Here is a 5,991-nt window from a genome sequence, read left to right as displayed (position 1 = left end):
TACGAATTTTGCAAACATGATATAATTTGTTTCTTCATTTGTTAATAATAAAATATAAGCACTTGCGTTTATCGTTAGGTTGATATTCGCGCACACGATAAAAAATTTTCTTAATTTTTCACAGAGTATTATTTTTTTCACTTTTTCACTATTTTAGAATATTATAGACAGCGAACGAATCGGTGCAATAATGTAAAAACCGGCCAAGTCACTCACGAGAAAGTATAATCTCGAAAATAAACCTTTTCTATAATTCCGCGCGGTATTTATACTTTGAAAATACCGGCACACTCCAAAAAGAGGATGGCACGCAAAAAAATGCAGCGCCATTGGATAGATCAAAATTTTCCTTAATACAGGTTACACTTTTTCTATTCTCTGAGCTAAAACATAGCTGAAAGAAAACGAACTCCCCACTCAAGAAACACTTCTAACCTCCTCCTTTTTTATTTTGTAGTTTCTAGGTTTATTAAATAATATTTTGCGAAGAAGTTTTAAAAGTCTAGAAAATCTAACCTTTAAAAGATTTTATAATTTTATAATTTAAAATTTTTTTAAATTTTTTTTTTTTAATTTTAAAATCTTTTAAATTTTTTAATTTTAAAATTTTTCTTTTGCCCATCTGCACGCGCGTTCTTTTTTCTTAGTAGATAAGCTAACGAGCTCGACGAATTCGTCAGCCCTCAGTTCATTCGAGTGTCATCCTTCGAGATTTCAACTTCATAAATCCGAAGTAGTCTTTTACCTCTCATTTCAATGTGATTATTAGTTACATTTGAGAAGAAAACAGGAACAATGACGAGTCGAAAAGCTGTTCCCGATACCGAGAAGCGCGATATTCCGGAGCCGAGCAATGTTCCCGATTCCGAGAGGCGCAAGTACAGAATATCTATATACGATATTCCGAAGGGAAATTGTAAGGAATGAAACGATAAGTTCCATATGATGCTCTCGACAACATATGGACTCAACATCTCTCACACGAAAAGGATACACATTGGATTGCAAACAACAAACGAAGGAGTTTTCGTGTCAATGGTTAAATTAACCGGTAATTATGCAGAAGGAATTTATTTCACTGATTCCTGACAACAATTCCTAAACAACATGGGGCTTATCGATGAGTATTTAAACGCTACAATAAATCGAGACCGGAACCTATCATTGTCAAAAATGTTGCGATCAATTTTACCTCCTCTTATGGGTCGCGGTCCATATTACTGACGTATAAAGAAAATGAAGAGACCACTATGAAAAATATCGAAATTCAATATCGAAGAACGACTATGGATTCGCAGTCACCGACGAAGAGACGTAAAACCTTTGCTGTCGCAATTGTGATGCAGAAGAGTACTTTTCACGGATTGGAAAATATTGTGAAATGCGTCGATGCGTACTTAAAACCTTTACAAAGCGTGACCGATAATGTTAACAAATGCACGCAATATCTTATAAAAGAAATAGAATTAAACCTTCCGAAAAGTTACATAGATAGTGTGTTGTAGCTCAGATTGTACAAGATTGTAATTAGGGAAAGTCGGGTTCGCCGAGCCTTAGGAGTTAGAACTTCGAGCAGGATCGTAGGTGGAAGATTCTTTTGATTAAATATTATTACTCACTTTCGTTAAGTAGCTGATTTACGATACGGCTTCTTGATAATGATTCATGTGAATGTTGCTATTACTGATAACGACTGACCGTGACGAAATATAACTGTCTTGTTACGTATTGTGACTGCCCGCTCTCTATGATTTAGCGACCGTTTTTATAGTATTTTAGTAGTGTCGTTTTATAATTCTAAATCAGACCATATATGGTCAAAACGGCACGCTTTCGCAAATTCCTCGTTCGCGCTCCGCTTTGGAATTTGTGGACTTGCTTTTGCATGCTTGCATTTCCGACCGGCGTTTTCATAGCATCGGCTATTCCGAGATTCGAGAATGATCATGAGGATAAGATATAATATGGCAAAAATAATATAAGAAGTAATTCGGGCTACAACATCCCTCCCTCGCCGGGAAAAAAAAACGGAGTTTTTCGCATTACAATTCTTCAACATACATTTACATAAAAATTTTAAAATCGTGAATTTTCGTTTCTTCTGCGCAGTTCGCTATTTTTATTTACATTTTTTGTTTTCTTTTTTCTTATGATTACACTTATTATTCCTATTATAATTATAATTATTAATAATCCGCTGAAACTAACAAAATAGGTAAAATGTACGTTTTGGAATACGTTCGGCTCCTCATCTAGTTGCTTATTTAATTCGTTTATTTTTGTGCTTAATTTTGTTAATTCTAACGGGTCTTTTAGTATCGGTCGCAGTTTTATTTTTTCTGTGAGCTGTTTTGCACCTTTGATGTTTTTTGATATTAACGTTAGATTGTATTCCGGTAAATGTGCTCGTACGTAACGGATCGCTATCTATCGTCGCGTGACTATTGTTATTTTCGGCGTCGTTAGTTTACAATCGCCGTTTAATTTTACTTTACCTATACCATTTATCTCTAGTTTTCTTACTTCCGACTTATCATATTGAATTTCTATTTTTTGGTTTACTTGTGCGAAATATAGTCACGCTTGTGGTTCCGTTAGCGTTAGCCATAAGATTTCAGAAATTATACGTCCTTGTTCACAATTCTGGAGCTGTTCGGGTGCGTTTATATAAATTTGCACTTCGCATGACGCGTCCGTACCTATGATGATAGATGGGAAAATTTTGTTCGCATATGTAAGTTTGATCGTTTTGTATGCACGTGTTTAGTTCACGCTCTTCTAATAATATATAATAATGGTTTTCTTTATCTATTGCTATTAAGGCGTGATTTACCCGTATAAATGAAAAGATATTCGCGTGTTCGCGTATTGGAAACGGTATCGGTTTTATTAATTTGAATGTCGGGAAAGTTACTGGAAATCGGAAGATCGTGTAGTATCTGTTTTATCGTAATATGCATTTATAGCATTTATATATTTCTGGGTAGTGCGCCAGTTTTATTTTATTGAATATTCTCAGGGCGCTTCCTTGGAACCCTATTTTGATAAGTCTTTTTTATTTGTATTTTTATTTAGTTTTAGTTTTCCGCGAATGCTTTCATTCGATTTGCATGCATAGTTATCGTACGGCGGCCCATTTTTATCTTGTAATTTATTTCGGACAGTTTTTCTATAATTATGTACGGTCCGATTCATTGCGCTTCTAATTTCTTTGAGCGTCCTCGTCTAACTGTCTCGTCGTACAGTAGAACGTGATCGCCTATTTGAAAATTTTTTATTCTCGTGTTTCGGTACTGTTTCGTAGTACTGTTTCGATTTTATCTTTTCTTGCTTTACACATTCTCTCGTTACTTGTTTCGTTGCACGGATCTTCTCTCGTAATTCTTGTACGTAATTGTCATACGAATAACTTATCTTCGGTGGTTTGATTAGGGCTGTCGGTAGTTCCGCTCAGTGCCCGTAAATTAATTCAAATGGTGTGAATCCCGTCGCCGTGTATGGCGTTGTATTATACGCAAACATTGCGTAGGGTAGCCATTCGTCCCAATCTGTTTGGCTCTCATTTATGTAATGTCGAAGATATTCTGCCAAAGTTTTGTGTGATCGTTCTAATCTCTATTTTTATTCTAAGCTCTATTACTTTTGGGATGATAGGCTGTTGTTTGAATCTTCTCGATCTTCAACAACTTGCATGTATTTTTAAATATTTCACTCATGAAATTCGTGCCTTGATCAGTTAAAATCCTTTCGAGAATCCCGTGTTCGGCAACTATTTTGGTGACAAAGACTTTTGTTATTTGCTTCTTGATTCTCTATCGGAATCGCTTTATTAAATTTCGTTAAATTATCTTGAAAAGTTAAGATATATTTGTTTCCGGCGTTCGTAATGGGTAATGGTCCCACTATATCAAGCGCATATTTTTCGGTTTTTTCGGCGTGTCGATAATTGATAGTTTGGTTTTTTGGTTTAGTTTATTTTTCTGACAGAGGTTGCATTTGTTAATATAATCCTCCACGTAGCGCGTTATATGCGCCAATTATGTAATAATTTAATTCGGTTCAGAGTTCGTGAGACTCTTGGATGCCCCTCTGTCGACGCATCATAATATTCATAAAGTATTTGTTGCTTTTCTTCTGCAGTATATTCTCGTTTTATCTCTTCCTCTGTTTCGTCGTCATCGTTTTTCTCTTCGTGTGCGACGGTGTTTAACTGTGAGTCAAGAGTGATTGGATTTCTATTTAGTGCATCCGCGTTTGTATTTCCTTTGCCTGCCTTGTGAATAATTTCGTAATCATATTCTTCTAGCTTGAGTTTCTACCGTATCAATCTAGATCTAGGGTCTATAACGCTGAATAGCTAAACTAATGATCGATGATCGGTGATTATTTTAAAAATTTCGTTCCGTATAAATACGGAATAGTATGGGGAGTTAAATACTTCCGTCGGAAGTATTTAACTCCCCATATTATCGCTAGAAGCTCTTTCTCAATCGTATTATAATTTCGTTCTGCTTTATTTAATACTCTGCTGGCATAGACTATTGGTCGATCTTGACCTATTCGCCCTTGTGATAATATTGCTCCAATGGCGTAATCGAATGCGTTGGTAGTCACTAAAAATTCTTTAGTAAAATCTGGGTAATTTAATATTGACGCCGTAATTAATTTTTTTTTTAGTGTCTGGAAAGCGTATTGTTGCTCAATACTCCAATTAAATTTTTCCTCCTTTTTTGTTAGTTTTGTTAGAGATTTGGCAATTTTCGAAAAATCTTAAATGAATTTTCGATAGTATCCGGTCAGTCCTAAAAATAATTGTATATCTTTCACCTTTTTTGGTGTCGGAAATTTCTCTACCGCTTGCAATTTATGGGGATCAGATTGTATCCCATTTTCCGTAATAATATGTCCTAGATAAGTAACTTCTTTTCTGAGAAATTCGCATTTATCCGGCTGCAACTTGAGATGGTCTTTCAATCGTTGCATTACTTCATTCGTTTATTGTGTTCATTCAATGTTGCACCGTATATTATTATCAAGATAAACTGAACATCTAAGTCCTTGAATTCCGGTTAACACCGAGTTCATTAGTCGTTGGAATGTCGCGGGCGCGTTTTTAAGTCCGAACGGCATTCTATTAAATTCATAGTGTCCATATGGTGTAAAAAAAGCCATTTTATTTTTATGTTCTTCCTTCATTTGGAATTTGATGGTATCCGGATGCGAGATTTAACGTTGAAAAATATTTTGCATTTCTCAGCTAATCTAGGATGTCTGTTATATTTGGTTGTGGAAAAGAATCTCCGATTGTTAGATCGTTTAATTTTCGAAAATCCACTACGATGTGTAGTTTTTGTTTCCCAGATGCATCCACTTTTTTGGGTACTAATGGCGCATTCCATTAATTCGTACTGTGTATTATTCTGTCATCTAACATCTTTCCAATCTGCCGATTTACTAAGAGCAAAAGAAAACGAAGACGCAGAATGACAATTCTTCGTTTTCTTTTGCTCTTATCGTAGTATTTACTTGTCCTCATGTTTCTTTCTCTTGTCTCGGTCGTCTTACTTAGTTTCTCTTTAATCCATTGGGTTTGATCAGCATTCTTTTTTATCGTGTCCCGCCTTTTTACAATTTACGCAATATTTTTCCATCGCGTTTACGCCGATGGGTTTTTTGGCTCTGGGTAAAGAAAATCGGTTCGAGTATCTATTAGTTCGACAATCTCGTCCGACATGTCCGATTTTTCCGCATCTTTGCGATGGCATTGCGATATTTTATTTTCGCGGGCGGATGTGCGTACTGTATTCGCTTTTGCTCGCCTAAAATTTTCCATTGGTCCTTTAAATTTCTCTTCCACGCTCGCGTCAGCGATGGCGTCTTGCAGCGTTGTATAATATTGTGATCGTACCAATAATTTTATGTCGTCTAGTAATCCGAACTGAAAATTGCATAGAGCCTGCTGCTGTATGGTTTTCAAGATCGCTCGTTTAC

General features: G+C 35.8%; 1 pseudogene; it reads left to right on the top strand.

Annotated features, from left to right (window-relative positions):
* The first annotated feature begins 795 nt into the window (after positions 1 to 795).
* On the top strand, positions 796 to 2,503 carry LOC148938061 (uncharacterized; annotated as a pseudogene).
* The last annotated feature ends 3,488 nt before the right edge of the window (positions 2,504 to 5,991 follow it).

The sequence above is a fragment of the Pogonomyrmex barbatus genome, unplaced genomic scaffold, assembly GCF_055798465.1.
Source record: "Pogonomyrmex barbatus isolate J1 unplaced genomic scaffold, ASM5579846v1 scaffold1, whole genome shotgun sequence".
Taxonomy (NCBI): domain Eukaryota; kingdom Metazoa; phylum Arthropoda; class Insecta; order Hymenoptera; family Formicidae; genus Pogonomyrmex; species Pogonomyrmex barbatus.
The sequence above is the reverse complement of the archived record's forward strand: the minus strand, read 5'-3'. Positions and strand labels throughout refer to the sequence as shown.